The 20,489-nt window shown below is 38.1% G+C and overlaps 1 protein-coding gene across 3 annotated transcripts in view; it reads right to left on the minus strand.

The window, feature by feature from the left end:
• The window catches only part of SLC35D4 (solute carrier family 35 member D4), an 85,009-nt gene that overhangs the window by 16,517 nt on the left and 48,003 nt on the right, over positions 1 to 20,489 (minus strand). The window lies entirely within an intron of this gene.

The following is a 20,489-nucleotide window of genomic DNA, read 5'->3' on the forward strand; positions in this document are numbered from 1 at the left end:
GCCCCATTAAAGGTAGGCCAGGGGTGATCCCTACCGTGTGGAGTGTTTGCATTGCCTTCTGTTATTGTTTGCGGTGTCCTGCTGTTCTCCCCTATCCACTCTATTGTGTATTTCTGTGATTAGAGTGCAGTGTGGGGAGGTGTTTGTTTTGTTTGCTCCCAAGCTGCTGAGAGAGAGTACACTTTCTGTCCTTGTGTGTCTTGAGCTTTGTTCTCTGCAGGGCATTGCAGATCTCAGTTTAGAAAAGAAAATCTGCATTTGGCGAGACGTTGAGGAATCCCTGAAAGGACAATTGATACACTCCAACCTGAAGCCCTTTTGCGGATGTTGCATCGTGATCAGGAAAGATCTGTGTGTGTCTGGTAGTTTCTCTGAAGGCACTATACCATGTAAAATTCAGGCAGATAATAAGGTGGCCAAAATATAAAGGAAAAAAACCGCAACAATATTGACAGTCTCTCCTATCTTTCAACCCTCTGCCACAAACATACATATTTTGGATCCTAGTTCAAGTAAAAACTGGTATTTTTATTATATTTCTGGAGTTGCACTTACAAGTGGCAGTAAGTATGGTAGAGTCATAGAAATGTATTTTTCTCTATTGTTCAATATAAATCACAAATAAAATTGTGTTTTTTTAAAAAAAATGCAACAAAAATAAAGCCTTATAGACCCTGCAAACAATAGATTTCCCTTAGGTAAACTTAGGATAAAAAAATAATAATAATAGCTGAATGCATCTTTTGTTGAGTTATATAGCATTATTTCACTTTGTGCACTCGAGTACTTCATTTTATTTTTCTGCAAAACTTTGACACTCTAGACATCTGTAGACTACAGCTTGGTACACAATGATGCAATTCTTGTGCGGATCACACAATAAACAACTGTTTGGTCAGATATTGTAAGAGTGTGTATGCTCCCACGATCATGTTTTATGTTGATTTGGTTTTATAAACTTTCTAAAAATCACGCTCCACAATGGAACGATGTCTGACAAATGTAGCAGTGTGTGTGCACTCATGACCCGCAGTGCAGGCAGATACTTATAGTGTGTGTATTGTGTAGGTGTGCACACATGAACTTGCATGATCATTGGGACGTTCAGGGCTGGGTCTGTTAGGGTAGAACATCTGCCACTATGAAACCAGATCCCTCTTGATGGTTGTAACCTTGCAGCTAGTTTGTTAGTGATATACCACACTATCAGCCAGAATGACGAACAGCATACAGCTCATGGGAAATAGCATCTCATCAGACACATGTGCTTACTAAGAAAGATGCTTCCACACCAGTGGAGTAGAAATAAAGTGTGGCTGCTTTTAGCTATATCCAGATTGACCTGTGGCTGGCTGACACTACACCCTCATGCCTATTGATTTTCACTAGCACCAGTCAAGTGACTGGAAACATGACCTCAAGTGTCAGGTATGTTACCTAGTGGTATGCTGTAGAAGACACCAACTGTGATTAGGGGCTAGATTTACTAAGCTGCGGGTTTGAAAAAGTGGGGATGTTGCCTATAGCAACCAATCAGATTCTAGCTTTCATTTATTTAGTACTTTCTACAGAATGACAGCTAGAATCTGATTGGTTGCTATAGGCAACATCCCCACTTTTTCAAACCCGCAGCTTAGTAAATGTAGCCCTAGGTCTTTGAGTCTGCATTTTGTAGCTTATTTATTACAAGACTAAAAGTACCATAAATATCTAAAAATGCAGCACATTTCACATATGACATATTTAGAGCTGAACACTTAACAAGAGCATCCATTCCCAAACTGGATGTTTGGTTGATATCATGTTCTGCAGATGACTGCTCACACAGGCAGATAGTGGTCACCTGCTGACCATTAAAGAAACGACTGAAAATAATCCGAGAGATCTACTTTTGATTCTTTTATTTAGGTAAGCTGATCTTTTCTTGGACACCACCCATGACAATATCAGGCCATTTTCACCACATTGCTGTGTGATCTGTCTTCAACTTGACATAAGACAGTTTCATACTTTGAATGTTTAATTTTACTAGAATTCTGATTCTTTGTACACCTGCAGCAGGTAGAACAGTAAATAAAAGGAAAACGTGTGAATACATTTGTTTAAACGAATACTGTTTAAGGCATGCAAAATAAATCAAGGGATGGCTTTTATAGACTGAATAAACTTCATGTCATAGGAAAGTACCAATTTTCTGTTGGAAAAAAAAATGTTTAACAGTAATAATTCATATTAATGTTTTATATTGTTTTATATTTTGTGTCTGTCAATGAGATGGAAAGATGAAATATGGTCTATTTGTGTAATGACATCCAGTACTTTAACGGATGACAGGAGTATTAAATCTCACAATGACTGAACAGGGAGTGACCTGGGTTCCTGTGTCCTGGCGTGACTTCCTAACTGATGCCAGCTCACAAAGAGAGGATCACAGGTTGAGATCAGGAGAAATCATGTGCCTACTTGTTTAGAAAACACAATAAGAAAACTTGGCAAGCTAGATGCGAGGGGAGTGATTGACCCTAACATTAGTGAGGAAAATTGCCAAAGAATTGTTCAGATTTTTCCACTAAAATATTTGCACAATGGTTCCTTCAACTGTTTTGGGAGTATCTAGAAAAACAAAATCTACTCTTATTTTTGCTCAGGAGAAGAAATATTTTCATGCCGATACTGGCCAGTTATATCAGTGATCTCCGTCTGCAGAACATGGAGTCCTGTTACAGTTTTAGACGACATTAACAGCTCTGTTTTCCAAAAACAATAAATTAAACTCCCTGAAAATATATTTTTGCCAGTTTTGCGCAGAACTAACCAATGTTAACCAATAGCTGGTGACAACAGGACATAGCTGTAGATTGATAGCATCTGAGAAATACTACCTGGAAATATCTAGATGGAATATATGGTCCTGTGGTGGTGTATTCATTCTGTGCTTCTTTAGTTCCTCTTAAACTACTGGTAGTCACTGGCCGACTTTACAGTCGAGTTATTATAAGTTTTCAGACTCCTGGTCCAGTTTTTGAAAACAGCAAGAGCATGTTAGTCGACAATCTCCTTATTCCCCAATTTATAAACGGACAGAAGTTTTTTTTTTTTGTTTTTTTTTAAAAAGTGAGGGGAGTCATATTTTGCTTGTGATGGTCGCGTGCTCAAATATTTGGACTCCAATCCATCAAATGATCTGCCCGGTCTTAAGAATGACCCCAGGCACAACCCATGGAGACCTTCTACACAAGTCTAACAAAAGTCTCAGCAAACACGCTACGCATTAATTTTTTTTGTGATGGCTAAACCACATAGTAAGATTTGAAGATCTCCTCAACAGATACTGGAGCAGTTTAGAGAAGAATCTGGATTGTAGTTGAAAAAATAAAATAAAAAACAAAAACACTGTTTTACTTAATGAATCTCGCAAGAAGTTTCTAAAAATTATTATTATTATCTTTGACTTATAAGGCACCACAAAGGGTCCGCAGCGCAGTACATTACATATACAGAAAACAGAACCAAGACACAACATGATACAAAAATGTATACAAACACAGGTGACAGGGTAAAGCAAATCCGATTATATCTGGGACAGATAGTGAAAGGGATGGTAGAAATCAGCGAGAAGAAGGCCGAAGCTTAAGAAGACAGAGAAAACAGGGCTAGCGAAGCAGGCCAAGAGGTACAGAGGGTGATGGAATAGTGGAAGGAGCACACAAGGAAAGAGGGCCCTGCTCATGAGAGCTTACATCCTAAAGATGTGAAGACCATTGCAACTTAAACACTTTTTCTGAATATGTTTGGATGATTCACGCTTGTTCTTGTCTGAGACCTTGGGAACCTCTTGTTTTCTCCTCTATCTAAAAACACATTTATTTTTTCTTGCCCCATGTGCCAATTTTTCAACAGCCCTTCTCCCAGCTGGAGAGCCCCCATCTTGCAATCCCTTTGGTCCAGTGTTCAAAACAGCAAAGTCCTACTCGTAATCTCAACACATGTCAAAACATGATGGAGAATCTGAATGTGCATTTTAATGAATCACTTCCACAAACTCATCTGGATAGCCCAAATATTTTGGGTCCAGGTCTCAAAAATAACTAAGTAGTCCAAGGTTGCAGACTCAAAAAGTCTAGTGCTTGTAAAGGCTTAATAATTTTAGAATTTGGGGGCCAGTACTTTAGAACGGCTGGTACCCGGGTAAAAGGTTTCAAACTCCTGGCACAAGAATTCAAAAGGAGCTAGTGTCCGTTACCTGTAAACCCAAATAACACCGGGTCCTGACATTGCCGAGGCATGAGTGATCTGCACAGGTGTAAGAAGACTATCAGCATCAGGTTACAGGAGCAGATGACAATATGTATGTCCAGGAGGAGCAGAGACACATCCATCCATGGAAGGCCTGATGTCCATATGCAAGTTGAAGTTAATGAGCACAGGTAGAGTATAAAAAGTGCATAAACAAGGAGAGGTGTACCAGAAAGCAGCAGAGTAAAACAAAAAGGTTCATCATAGCCAATGCACAAAGGCTAGGAAGCAAACCATGGTCAAAGAAGAAAAGTAAGAAAAATATGTACTAGCCAGGAAGCTATGATGATTTCCCAGCAGTGAAATATCCAAAACAGTTCATCTTAAGAAGCATACAAAGTGAATACAAACATATGCATGCCACAAGTGGCATGTGAAAACTAGTTTTCTCAGGTCATAGAACGGAGACACTGAATGCAGGTAAAGCTGGGTACACACTACACGGTTTTCGTCCAATAATCGGCTCAATCAGCCGACATACGTCCGCTCGTTCAAAAGTCGGGTCAGAGTGTGTTGTGACACGATGGTTGAAAGTATGCCCAAGTGGACGATTGTCGCCTCATTTGGTTGGTCGTACCGTTAAATATTTTCGTTCCAATCTCGTTTCTGTTGATAATTCCTCGACCTGGGGGTCGGGTGTATGTAAATTTGTGATGCCTGTACCAGTCCCATGTGGTGCGGTATCCACACATCACAGACTTGTGTTTTGTATAGATGTGTATTGCACCTGTCTGGCTGCAGACCATTACACATGTATAAAGCACGTGTGTTATTATTCTTGCCAAAGCAAGCAGGAAAAGCGCAGTTGCTTGTTCTTGTACTACTGTAGCCATTGTAGGTTTAAAATAGGAATGAATGAAGAGAGAGTGTTGCCTTCTCTTTTTATGCTGTTTTGGGTGTTAACTATAGCGAAAGCTCTGCCCCTTTTTGCTAATGTCTTTGGTATATCGTTACATCCCCCGCAAATGTTGCTTCAGTGTGTACGAAATTGCAATCAGCGATTTTGAAGATCAGAGTAAAAATCGCAGCTTAATACATCTGGCGACTTGGAGACTAAAACCGCAGGTTATCACCCTCTATTTGCCGTGATTTTTAATTGATTAAAAAAAAAACGGAGCTTGATACATTTACCCCTTGGTGTAATGAAAAGAAGATACACTTACAGCACTCAAATACAGGGGAAATTCTAGATCTGTGATTGATGTGCTTAGGCTGGTTAATCACTTTGGACCACAACATCTAGTATATTATATTATCTGATAGCCAAACAAGACTTTTTTAATTTAAAAATACCTGAATTTGACATGCCACTACATAATGGCAAATGTTACTTCCCCTGAGTAATATGGAAAGAGCTTTCCCCTTCATATAGATACTAAATATACTGTGATACTAAAATACATTGTGAATTTAAGGGGTGGTTGCGTTTTCCTTTTCACATTTATGCAAGTCAGACGGTCTTCCATTAAAACAATCATGGCATTTACAAAGGTGTTCATAAGTAGCTACTCCTTTAATAGGCTGTAACATTTAATCATATCTCCTTGTGATTAAATACAATTAATACTTGCAAACACAAACTGAAGAAGTAAAGAGATATACATTAAACAGCTAGCAGTTGTAATCTTAATTGAAAACTCTTTGGTGTTCATACTAGAAATGTATATGCAATAAGAAGGACTGAGAGAAATTTACTGCAAAGAAACTCTATAGCAGCCCAAACTTCACTGGGATGTCTAGAGAATCCGGAACACTGCCAACAGCAAAAAAAAAATAATCTGCAATTCATTTTCAACTCCAGATTGCAAAAACAAGATACAGTTAATACCAGCTGGTAAGTGCATTTAGTTCATACACTTTTAGCATAAAGGGCAATTAATTATGCCCAAGAGATGAATAAAGTCTCAAAGCCAAAAAGATCCAGTGCCTACACCCTCGACACACAGTTTAATATAGAGAGAGGTCTACCGGGAGCAGACAGAGGCGCAGTCAAAGAAATTTGTGGCTTTCGAAATCCCCCCCCCCCCCCCCAAAAAAAAGCAACCTAGACAACTTCTTTCTAGGATATATATTTTATAACCATTACAGGCTTTCAGAAAGCGAGATCAAAATCAAATAAAACTATATTGTATATAATATCAATTTAAAGTAATATTACCTAGGGGCAATTTTATTCTTTGCAATTAAACATAAAAAGATTAATCGCTTAAGAAAACAAAATGCCACTCATGACATTAAAAAGACCTGGGAAAGAAAAAGCTTTTGTGTGTTCTCTATTTCAGTGCCTATTTGTGTCCCAGAATTGTGGAAGTTTTCCTGAATGAGCGATTAATTTGCACATCCATTAAACACAACGGAGGTGGATAAATTGCGGCATTGTGCAATTTGTGGAGATTACCGCAACACCAGGTGATTCAAAATTGCTTGTTGTGCAGAAAACATAGGAAACCAAGTTCTAAAATGAACGATCTGTGTAACGAGATAAATCTGTTGATGTCCTGAATAAATATAATTTAAAAGAAACTCACCCATGCATCCTAGCCCTTTAACTGTCCTTCCTTTCTACCCTTTGTCCATTGACAGGTTTTATTTTGTTTGGCATATTATACCGTTTACTTTGAACAATTTGAATCACCCTTTAAACCCAGCATAACCATAATATTTTGACTCTTCACTGAAACATGTAAAAAAAAACAGATTTCAGTATGTCTGTTTACACAATAATATTTCCTAGAAAAGTATTTTTCAATGTTTGCAAAAGAACAAAAACTATGCTAATAAAATTCACAAAAACCTCAGATATTTTAGATTTAATTTGCACAAATGTCACAACCTTTATGATACATTCAAAGTTACAAAAGTTATTTTGTTGTGAAACTAAAAAGGTTTTTCAATGACAGTTTTTATAATACCAGTAGGTTTTGACTAGCAAGCACAAATAAAGTATCAGCTTAGTCTAGTCAATTGCAAGTACAAATTATAAAAGCAAATGTTCAGTTGCTAGGAGTTACAACACTATTGTTTTTTCTGTATCATTTTAGTAAAGCTGTACGATCACATACTGACATCTTTTTTCTAACGTTCATCTCGCAGTCCTGGCCAAAAACTTATGGGATAGTGTTTTGTTAGCAGAAGGACCAAACACAAGCCACATAAAGAAATTGCAGCCGGTGATTGGCCCTCCCATTCACAATCCCCCTCCGTCACAATTTTTAAGTCGAGATTGGCACTAATTTGCCAGTTCTGTATTACAAAACCGTCAGATCCCATGAAAAATGGCTGCATGAAGCAGCTCCCACGGTTTCCGGCTAGGGGGCGGAGCACATTAGTGACATTTTACAGTATGCGGCAGTGCTTCAGTGCATCACATTGAACACACTAGGCCTGATTCATTAAGGATCTTAACTTGAGAAACTTCTTATTTCAGCCTCCTGGACAAAACCATGTTACAATGCAAGGGGTGCAAAGTAGGATTTTGTTTTGCACATGAGTTAAATACTGACTGTTTTTTCATGTAGCACAAATACTTGATAGCTTATTTGTACACTGAAATTTAAAGTTGATATTTATGTGCTACATGAAAAAACAGTCAGTATTTAACTCATGTGCAAAACAGAAAAGATAAGATCCTTAATGAATCAGGCCCACTGTTATTTTCTATGCTGCTTCTTACAGAACACAGCTGGAAGGACCATCTATTGTTGCACAATATTATCTGTGAACCGAAGTGGTGTCTTTAAAGATTTAGAACAAAAAAACAAAAAAACATACAAATATTTGCTAAGGAATGCCAGCTGTCTGTATTCTCAGACACTGAGTAATACTTCCATGGGCATTCAGCACTGTTTTTTTCAATAAGTAGCAAAGGCAGCAACTGTTGTTTATGTAGAAGGTGGAAGGAAAAATAACTTTTGCTTTTTACAACCTAGGCCAGGAGCCACAGATAATTCCTTGCTCGAGACTTTTATACGAACCCTTCTCACCAAGCAGGTTTTGTATTGATATATTGTTATGAATATTTTTTTGATTATCTTTATAATGATATATTGTGAACTCCAAGTCACAAGGGTTTAAGGGATGCAGGCAAAACAAAATTATTCCACTTGCAGTAAACTTTTTTTCTGTTTGTTGCAGAATATTCCCCACTCCCCACCAAAAAGAAATGGGTTTTTATTCTAGCGGCATTTATCCAAAAGTAAAAAAAAAATATCAATCATCATTATATGACAGTTTTGAATTGTCCTAAGCGCTCCTTGCAGGATCCATTAACACAGTGATGGGCAACATGCGGCCCTCCGGCTACTCACATGTGGTCCCCAGCTACTTCCTGTTTATCATCAGATTTTTTGTTATAGCTTGTAACACTTGTTAAAAACGCCAGCTGATATGAAGGGTAATGTGCAGCTGTTTTGAAGATTAGAGGTTCTTACTATCAGGTCCCTGAAGTGTATCAGCTTGCATATTACTTTAACACACAGTGGTATATTAGCATGTAGTCAGTAACTGTCAGTGCTGTATCCCACAATGCATAGCAATCTAATGTAACTGTCTATACAGTTAACAAAGCATGGACAATACCAGCAACCAGTAAGTTAATGAATCCAGAAAAAATGACTGATGTCTTCAGGGGTCACATAGGAGCATTGAACTTCTCCAGCAGAGAAAGGCCAGAAGTGCTCAGAAGTACAGGGACAGGTTGAATTGAAAAGGGAACAATTTTCGTATGTCTCAAGAGGGTGAGTCATCTCTAAAACATTGGTACACCCACCCACATGTGAATGGACAGTTTTGTTTTAATTATTTTCGGTGATCTTTTTTTTTTTCTTTACCACAGAAATAAACTTTACAGTCAGAGAGTTTCAAATATTAAAACAGGTTGGAGCTACATACAAGGTAATGAACAGTGCAATAATTGCATCATATAACAGAAGAGTAAAAATCAAGCTGAGAATTGCCCTTCTAGGATACTTACAAAGACATGGAATGTGAGATAGTCTCATCATCTATCGCTCCCTAAACATGTTGATATGGTAAATAAACATAGCATTATAAAATATATGTACTACGTATAATATGATATTTTACATCAGCAGTGTAAATAGAATTTATTAACAGATCAGCTTGACAATGGTAAATTGTGCAGTCCCTTTAAGACTATAACCTGCAGCACTGAACAGGTTAATTGAGCAGCCAGAAAAAGGCTTCTGACAGTGTTGTAGTGTTTCAGCTTTGGTAGAACATTTGTGAAATCACGTGTTATATTAAATAACAACTCCACCCTGAATAATTCACTGAGTGAAGTGCAACATGAGAGCGGCAGCCAAGCAAGCGGCAATGTGGCAGCACCTCTGTAAGATAACATCCAAGAAACACACTTCCCCTTCCTATGACTAACCAGAGCGAGTCTGCACAATACAAACACAAATCAGCTTCATCTGACTCAGCTAGAAATCCAAACGTCTAAACAAGTGAGAAATAATGCGGGTTTCCTGTTCTCTTACAATAGCTGAATACAGGGCTTATTTATAGGTCTCTCGTTAGGTTGGACCATTTTCTTCACTACAATACAGATAAAGGGGTAAATTTACTAAACTGCGAGTTTGAAAAAGTGGAAATGTTGCCTATAGCAATCAATCAGACTCTAGCTATCATTTATTTAGTACATTCTACAAAATGACAACTAGAATCTGATTGGTTGCTATAGGCAACATCTCCACTTTTTCAAACTTGCAGTTTAGTAAATACACACCAAAGTGTAAATGTACAACTAGACTAAGTTCAATACAAAACATAAATTCAATTAAAAGGAATAGAGCAGAGGTATAGTTAATTCTGTACCTAGACTAATGAGGTGATTGTTTCAAAAGAAGATGATCCACTATACTGTGTGGAGGCTGTCAACTGGCCACACACATACCATTCCTGCTGCTTTGTCAAGTGTGGACAGCAGATGACCCCTATCTGCTTGTGTGTGCAGTCATGTGTAGACCACACTAACAAACTCCAGTGTGATCCAGCTGCTAGGCGCTAATGTCAAACACTAAAGTACGTCCAACTTCATCGCACAAAACCACATTTATCTACATGCCAGATCGATTTCGATTGGCTCAAACTTAGGCATTGTGCTTGTTTTGGGGACACAGACATGGGTCATCTTCCAACAGCATTTACCTTCATATCTGAGGATTACGGATTGATTTATTAATAAACCTGTTTTGGGTCCACAATATTGCACCTATTGTCCAATATAATCAGTGTATGTGGCCAACTCTAGAACTAAAAGCTTTTCTTAAAAAACAAACAAGAGCCTGATTGAAGGAGTGCCTTTTCATTTGCACATCAAATTTACATTACATTTTTTAATGAAAGACACTGTAGGCTACATCTGCTATTATTAAGATGTCCGATAGCTGAGAACATTCCATGTACTAAGCTTCATAGCAAGAATTCATATTCAAATATCTTAACTACTGTCAGGTAACGGTATTTTAACCTTTACATATACAATTGTGCATGTAAAAGATGTCACAGCAATTACAAAGCTTTCCCATTTCTATTTTCAATTATCAGGGCACAGAGTTTCTAAATACCCACCAGGAGAACCAGATGTTAGTACATTTTGAGTAATGCATTTTGGCGCTATATGTGACCTCTTTTATCTACATGGTATGATACAATCCAATCTGAAATAGATGGGCTATGGTCAATTTCCAATATTTTGGAAATAAAGCATTAGCTGCAATGTGGAATAATCATCCTTTTATATTTCTATGGAAAGAGGTTCGACCTGTGTAACAAGAAAATCCATTATATTAATGCATTAATATTTTTTTTCAAATCCCATTGAGTTGCTGAAGGGACATAACTACCAGATTTGTGCCATTGTACATAGGGCCATTCTATATCTCTAGCAAGTTCCAGGGCTATTTAGAAACATTAGCTGTAGCTTAGCTATAAATTGAGTTTTGTGTTAGTTGATAAGTTATTTCTAGTTACATTGTTGGGTCTTGGATGCTAAATTCTGAAGCAAATGGATTTACAAAAATGTGGTTCTTAATGGTCTCTTGAAAGCCCAAACTCTTCCATTACCTCGAGAAGTATGGGAGAGCATTCTTATTTAATGTCTTAAGCAAATAAAGCTGCTGTACTACACGAGGGACATCCGTTGTTGAGTATATTTGCTAAAATTTAGTTGGGTCCCAGAAGAAATTCTGTTTGTCTCCTAATTCATTAATAAAGCTAAGTACTTGATTGTGCTTTATAAAATTAAGGAAGACTACCCGCCTTCCTTGTAAGTCTTTCAAACAGTAGTTAACTCCCTATATTACTTATGAGTTTTATTACACTGTTAGCACCATCTCCCAACACAACCCTAACTAGCTAGACAGCACACAACTTGGGGAGTTAGCGTTATGGCTCAACTATGTAAAAGGTGAAGATGAAGAGAGTCATATGGAACTAAAGCTCTATCTCACACCCTAATATGAGGCCCAAAACAGGTTAATATTAAACGTGTTTCTTTTATCAGCTGTTGGAAGCCAATGCAGATGTATAATAAGGCATGTGATCAAATCCTTTCTAAACAGAACCTATCATTTAGAAGATTCGACAATGTTCCAGTCTAGTCTACTAAAATGGCCCTATACTCCTGTTTGGTCACAGCCAAAAGCTGAAAATGAAGTCTACACCTTCTGGAACCCCAAATAATATTAGACAAGGTATTCTGTACTTGAGGCCAGCATAAGCTAGGGATGCACAGCCCTCCATAAAAGTGGCAAGTTCGTCTAAGACCTTGACTCAGAGAGATCCTTATTATGAGCAGAAGGTTTGCAAATGTGTCCGGAATTTGGTCAATAATGTCCTTGAAAAACAAAAATATAGGGAATGGCGATTTGTTTTGTTTCTTTTTGTTTAACGGTAGACATGACATAAATCTATCTGTAGCATATCTATCCATGAAAATATCAATATACATGTTTAAGGCTTGCACTCAGGGTAAGGGAGAGGAACACATAAGAGGAAAAACAGACAGGAAGAAGTGCTTATAAACCTTTCAAAAGGCTTGAATTGGGTCTAACTGAGCCAAATTGGTAAAAAACCAAAAGGAAATTTAGCCCTCTGGATTTACAATAAAAACAACTTACAATAACTAACAAACACAAGCCCAGAGAAAAAATACATGGACAAAACCTCACACAGGGGTCTGCCAATCCAACATTTTACCCATAGAAGAACCCGTTATATACAAAAAATAAATATACTTTAACAATATTTTTTTTACATGAGTCACTATACTTATACATTTATTAATTAAAACATGTAGGATGAGGATGAAAAAGTAAAAAAAATAGAGGAACATAGGTCCAGTCATATTTACCAAGCTGCCACATCAGAGAGCTTGACAGCAACAGAAATACTTTTTAGCTAGTGGTCTAGTCTGCAGACACATGGTGAGTAAAAAAGTGAGAAAAGTCAATTATTATTAACATTTATTTAAATAGTGTTCTATTTAAAGATAATAATTTTGGTGCTACCTTAATTCTCTATTATAGTATATGTTCTTATTGGGATTGAGAAACTAGACTGATATCAGAATTGACCCCCCACAGTCTTTCGAAGTGCAGGACAAAGTGGACGGAAACATCATAGAAGATCGCAGACACACCGATCTGGAAGAGCGCCAGCCAGAGGTACTTCCTGTGGACCTCACCTTAGACATGACTTTTTAACCTAGGTGTAAGTTCACATACATCCTGTTAATAAAATATAGAAACAAAAGTTCACCATGTACGTTTTCATTTGCATATCCTCTCCTCGTTGCAAATAACGCCTGAGGAATGAAGCTACAAACCAGCCCAGAGCACAGAAAAACATCAACACCTGTGAATATCATCGTAGATGTGACGTCCAAACCTTGATGTAAGTGCAGCTAAACCTTGTGGAATCAACCAGAAAAACAGTACTTCACTGTATGTGTTATTTTCTATCAATAAGAACACATAGTATCATAGAGAATTAAGGCAGCGTCAAAACCCTTAACTTTAAATATAACATAATAAATACCCATAGGAATGAGCGGGGACATCCCTCAGGAACAGGGGTCTAGACAGCAGCCTGAATATCAATTCTCGCAAATCTGAGCGTTCCTCCCAGTGCTTTACAATTGTGGACAACACAGTAATAAAACAATACTGGGTTATACAGACAGACAGAAAGCTAAAAGGGCCCTGCTCGCAAGCTTACAATCTAGAGGACAATAGGAGTTTGATACATGAGGTTAAGTTGAATATTGGTCCAGCTAAAAAGCAAAGGTAGAAAGTACTTAGTGAGTTGTATGATCCAGACACACAGCAATGTTGGTCAGGGCTCAGAGGATTGATTTAATATAAAAGGAACACATGCAAGTCTTGTGTGAACTGTGCAGAGGGTAATAATAAAGTACCCTAAGGAGGTTAAGAGGGTGGTTGAGGAGATTGATAACCTAGCCAGAAGAGCTGGATTTTCAGAGATCGCTTGAAGGTTTGTAGACCAGTAGAAAGTCTTGTTGAGCGAAGGAGGGAATTCCACAAACTGAGCGCAGCCAAAAAATAGTTATATAAATAGGAGTGGGAGCAGGTAATAAGTGTGGATGAAATACAGATCTTGTGAAGAACAGGAGGCGCATTGGGAGATACTTTGAGACAAATGAAGAGACATATGTTGGTGCAGATTTGTTGATGGCCTTGTATGTTAGTATAGGTATTTTATATTGGATTTGGTAAAAAAAAAAAACAGACAACCAATGTAGAGACTGACAGAGCTGAGCAGCAGCGGAGGAGCTATTTGCAAGGAAAATCAACCTAGCACTGCACACAAGATAGACTGTAAGGGTGAGAGTCAGGTTCAAGGAAGACCAGTAAGGATTGTATTGCAGTAGTCTACGTGTGAGATGAGTACATGGCTTAAACTTGTGAGATATGTGCATATTCTGTAACAGGATTTTAAGATGTATGTAACAGAATTTAGATATAGATTGGATGTGGGGAACAAAGAATAGTTCTGAGACAAGGATCACAGCTAGGCAGCGAGCTGGAGGGGTAGGATTTATATCATGTTAACGGAAATAGAAATGTCAGGTAGGTAACTTCTGCTGGGTGGTGGAAATATTATTAGCTGTGTTTTTGAAAGATTGAGTTTCCGTTGGCAAGAAGACATCAGAGATGAAATGGCAGAAGTAAGTCAGTAGAAGGCAGTCAGTAACGTGAGCCAACACAGATGGTGAGAGATTCGGAGAGGATAGATAAATTTGGATTTCAATATCATCTCTATGCACATGATACCCAAAGGAGTAGTGGTATAGATACAGAAGATCAGAGGGTCTAGCACTGAGTCTTGTGGTGCTCCAACTGATAAAGGAAGCAGAGGTGGATCCAGAGAAACCAACACAGAAAGAGCAATTAGATAGGTAGGATGAGAAATAGGATAGGACAGTGTCCTGAAGATCTAGGGATTGGAGCGTTTGTATGAGAGTCAAATGCAGCAAAGATATCCAGGAGAATTAGAAGCGAGTAATGGACTTTAGATTTAGCAGTGACTACATCATTGACAACCTTAATCAGTGATGTCTCTTTGGAGTGTTGGGAAAGAAAGTCTGACTGAAGGTGGTCCAATAGGTTGTGTGAGGAAAGAGCGCGTGAGGCACTATAGGCATGGGAGCTGAGAGATAGGACGGAAATTTGAGAGAGTTTGGGATCAAATTAAATTTTTTCAGAATAGGAGAGATCAGTGTATGTATGATTAATGATTGAAAGATACCAGGAGAGAGAGAGATTACAGATTTTAGTTAAGGTTGGGATGAGCACAGGGGAGAGGAATCGACTGATTTTGGAGGGTATATAATAAAGTGGACAGGTAGTAGAGTAGGAAGATAATAAGAGTAGATACTTATTCTTCATTTGTTGGATCAAATGAAGAGAATGGATCAGAGGGTGCAGGGAAGGAATTGAGCCATTTGATTGTCGAAGAAGATGGTACCATTTCATGTTGCCTCTTATCCATCTTGTGCTTGGAGTAGGAAACAAGATCTTGGGCACTGATAGTAGTCAGAGGGTTTTGAGAGGGAGGGTTGAGAAGAGATTTAAATTTTTTAAAAGGGGTTTGGCGTTAGAAGTCTGAGCAGAGATGTGAGATTGGATGTTTGTTTTGCTGTGCCCAGAATATTTAGCTAGGAGTGATAGATAGCAGTATATGTGAGGCAATCATTATAAATACGAGATTTACGCAAATGACGTTCTGCTCTGCAAGAAAGAAATTGGGTTTCTTTAGTGTGCCACGGCTGACATCTTCATCGATATTGGAGTGTGGATAGTAGCTGGAGCCACTTGATCAAGGGCTGCTGCTAGGGCTTGGTGAAAATGTGGTACTGCCATATCAGAAGAGGAGAATGTAGAAATTGGAGAGAGAAGGTGGTTCAGAGAGACAGAAAGCTAATGAAAATTAATAGAGTTTAGATTTCTGTGGGTATGAGGAGACTTGGTTGAGGTTGACAGAAGAGAGGTTAAAGTATTAGCAGAGAGCTTGCAGTTGATAAGGTGATGATCCGAGAGGGAAGAAAGGAGTGATAAGGAAATCAGAAACTGAGCATAGTCTAGACAAAACAAGATCAAGGAAGTACCCATCCCAATAAGTAGATGAGTCAGTCCACTGGGAGAGGCCAAAGGTAGTGAAAGAGAGAAGTTTGGAGACACAAGTACAATGTGGATTAACAATGCGGGTATTGAAATCACCCTTAATGATGGTAAGGATGTCAGAGGATATGAAGTGAGGGAGCCAGGTAGATAAATGTTCAAGAAATTGTTGGTGTGGTCCAAGAGGCCGATTTATAACAGCAACACGCATAGTAGAATGGGTTAAAAATAGTAATAGCATATACTTCAAAAGATGTGAACGTGAGTGAAGGAACATTTGATAGAACTGTGAATGTGCAATGTGGCGAAAGAAGTGGTCCAACCCCACCTTCTTGTCTGCTTCTAGGTCTGGAGGTGGGTGTGAAATGGAGGCCACCATATGAAAGGGCTGCAGGTGAGGCAAGGTCCTGTCATTGCCAGAAGACTGAGGCTGTTTGAGAGGAAGATGTTGTGTATGGAGTTAAGTTTGTTGCAAACAGAGTGTGCATTCCATAGAGCAGATTTAAAGGACTTTGAAAGACATGGGAGACAGGTGATGTGTTTGTGGTTAGTTAGATTCTGCAGTGCTCTGAATAAGATATTATGGGGAGGGATATGTGGGGGTAACTTAGATTTGGTTATATATCACCAATTAATAGAAGCAAAAAGAGAAATATAGGAAATGTGTTTTTGTAAGATGTGTGACCTATATTTATCCTATGAGAAAGAAGTCTGTGCAAATGATATTATGTTAACTAATGTTATTGTGTCATCAATACCTATTACAGGGATGTCCGACCTAGAGTAAAACTACAATTACACTGAATGAGTCGACAAACTCAACATTCAAAGTGAGAAACATAGATAAGTAGTAAGGAGAATGCTTAAGCATCAATTTGTCTTCAGAAGATCCATTCACAAGATAAGAACTTTTGCTATGTATTAACTTTCCTTAGTCAAAGGTGCAGTCCAAGGTAAGACGATGCTCAACTTCAGAAATGAAGAAGCAGAGGAAGTTAAATTTAAGGACTCTGGTTTAAACCGAGAAACCTTGAAAAACTCAATGGAAGGCTTTCCTGCATTCTGACTCCTGATCATGGTCTTCTCTGCAGCATTCAGGGACCTCACATCTTGTCTACTGACTTTAGCAAGTCCCAGTCTTACCACCTCTGGTCCACTCTTACATAAAAACAAATGCACTTCTCCATTATAGAAGCAGTGTATTTGTTTTGTTTCTTCATTGCTGATAACTGTGGTGGTATAAGGGACTTAGATGGGATCCCAGTTAAATTCCAAAAGCTTCCCTAAACAGGATGTTAGAGTTTTACATATGGTGGAACGGTCATATAAGTATTTTTGTATGGAAGGAGGTTTACCGCCTTAAGAAGAATTACTATGATACTTCCCACCATCGTACTTTTCACTTCCATACCCTTTCCTGGGTGTAGCCAAGTGCACAGCAACTAATTGGTCATATTCTGAATACTATTAAGTGTCTAATTTCAGCCAACTGGAAAACTACAAAGTCAGTGATGATCACTTCTATTATTAGTCTTGTTTGGAATATATCTTCAAAAATTTTACCAGTATTTTGCAAAATTCTGAGAACAAATGTAGTAGTTCATTGCTAATTAAGAGGCATGCTTAATTTTGTCATGACTTCACTAGTTGTCAAGACTAGGTTGAATTCCAATTGATTTAGGTGATAAGATTACTCCATATTTTGCTTTTTGATAGATCTTTATTGGTTTCCGCAAATCACATCACAGGATTGATTAGAGAGACCCCCTAGGTCTTATAGCTCAATCGAACACCTTTTATATCAATAGGTTGAGACACCAATCTGCCCAACACAATTATGAATATCCATGAAAAGTGCTCTTTTTATTTTCATCTAAAGTTGCTTCCGGAATCCAGCAAATCATTGTATTGTTACCATATCTCTCATAGCACAAAGTTACTAAGATATAAATTGTTGATGTTTGGCAACAGAAAGGTGATCCTGGATATACAGGCATTCCTCACCTCCTGTAACTGACAGTCCTTTTAACAGGAATGGCCAAAATTTTATTTTTATGGGTTGGTTCCGTATTCAGGCTCATTGTCTGAAGTGTAGGTGGGTGCCTCCTCTTCACAATAATATTCAATAATTTAAAAATAGGAAGAACATGAAAACTCTCAAAGTGTCAACTGTCCATAAAATGTTGGATAATAAATTAATCAACTTTCAGTCGATTATGAAGCATGAGGATAATTTTCAGACAGCACTGTAATACTGGACCAAGTGCTCGGATAACTGCAGCTTAAACCACACACTTTAGTGAATTTAGCATTTAGTGGTTATTTAAAGCATACAAAGATTTAATTAATAGCCAATTGCAACCAAAAGTAAAATTAGCAATCTGAGTAAGAGATCTGCCCTGCTGGTATGGAAGGCCTTATTTGGCTTTATCAAAGCACCTCCTCAATAATGTCTACTTCATATGAAAGGGAAACTCAAAGGAGAAGAGCTTTGACAAGCCACACAAGGCTCATCTGAGCAGGTGAGAGGACCTCCTGTTCTAGCTGTTAAATGTTTCAGGTCCTAGGAGACCTGCAGAATTGCCGGATCCACTGAGCCCTGGTAAGTAAAACTTTCTATTTTATGTCACTTATTTTCACCACAAACTAAATTTTGTTACAGATGTGAGAGCTTCATTGGAGACCCTGTGAAATGGGGCAAACAGCACTGGTAAGAAACTAAATTTTATTTTTAATATAGGAAACTTCTACTTAGTACAAAAATTTAGGTTTTGGGTGGAGGTTTCCTTAAGTCCTGTTGGGTAAAATTATTTCAGAAAATTTAGTTTGGGAGAGCCTCGCTGTATTGCCAAAGAGTGAATATCAAATGACTGCAAAGCATTTATCATCATCATCACCATTTATTTATATAGCGCCACTAATTCCGCAGCGCTGTACAGAGAACTCACTCACATCAATCCCTGCCCCCATTGGAGCTTGCAGTATAAATTCCCTAACATACACACACACACACACACACACACAAGGGTCAATTTGATAGCAGCCAATTAACCTACTAGTATATTTTTGGTGTGTGGGAGGAAACCGGAGCACCCGGAGAAAATCCACGCAAACACACGGAGAACATATAAACTCCACACAGATAAGGCCATGGTCGGGAATCAAACTCATGACCTTGGTACTGTGGGGCAGAAGTGCTAACCACTAAGTCACTGTGCTGCCCAAGCCTTGCCTATGTAAACAGGGAGGAGGATTAGACCTGTGTCTATAAATTTGTGAGGTAACAATCAAGAGGCAATGTTTACACCCCCATCCTGAACCGCCCCCCACAAGGGTGCCAGGACTGGACTGCAATTTTGATTTCTCAACCAACAAGAGCCAAATGGATCTAGGAACATATATTTTGTAATAAAGACCAATTTAAAATATGTCAGAAATCTATATTCTGTTAGAAAACACAGATTTACAAAATAGATACTTTCCTGATAACAATACTGTATACTCTATTGTAACAATGCTTGTTGGATACGATTTCCTACAGAAATAATGGACACAAATGTCTGCTAAATTTATAAGTTTGTCTTTCCCATGACTCCAAAGCCGTAAAATAATGAAGCACACGGCTCCACAGGAGCCTGTCTGTCCATATTAAAACAAAGGGAGCGGAAAGACATACTCTGGGTAAATCCAACACTACATTGTTCTCATACTTGTTTATCAGTGGGATCTTAAGGCAGGTCCTGAATACAAGCAATGTATTTTGTTTGTTAAAGCAGAGATTGCATCTTTTATGAAGTAGTTAACCCCACTTCAGCTGGCAGGTCCTCTAACATTCTGCTGAGCAATGCAGCAAGGAAAATAAAGGGTTAATAGTATAGCAGCACCTCAATGGCAGGGTCTATTAATAGAACATCAATGTGACTCTAAAGCAAAAAATATAACCATCTCAGAATGTATTTCCTACTTCCCTAGCTTCAATTCATTTTTTTGTTTGCAGCTGAATAGCTGAATCCTTTCCAAACGGCTTACTAGACAGGCAAAGCCAGAGAGATTTCTTATAGGGTTTACACTGTTTTAGCAGTGATGTCATGGACAGAATATACATGCTAATTACGGACTGGAAAAATTCATGGTTCTGGTGATTTTGCCATTTTCAGATAAATACAATTTTAAAAGACAGAAAAAAAATTATATACCAAACCATCTTCTGAAGATAACTGGCAGAAAAACTTTCATAAAACACAACTTTTATTTTCCGAGTAGAAACAAATACTTTAAAATAAATGTAAACTATTGCATTAACTGAAATCTCACAAACTCAAGAATATAATGCACCCTTCTACTGACCTCAAGTTAAGGCATCCTCAATACTGAGCTACTCATCCCAATACTGCTTGTACTATGCTATCCATATACTTAATTGGTAGCGCAAAAAGCCTTAAACTGACTGGTTTAAACACCACAAGTTCAAATGTCAGAGACATCAGATGTCAAAAGTGAACACATTTGACATGTGGTAGTTAACGA

The sequence above is a fragment of the Mixophyes fleayi genome, chromosome 5 (genome assembly GCF_038048845.1).
Source record: "Mixophyes fleayi isolate aMixFle1 chromosome 5, aMixFle1.hap1, whole genome shotgun sequence".
Taxonomy (NCBI): Eukaryota; Metazoa; Chordata; class Amphibia; order Anura; family Limnodynastidae; genus Mixophyes; species Mixophyes fleayi.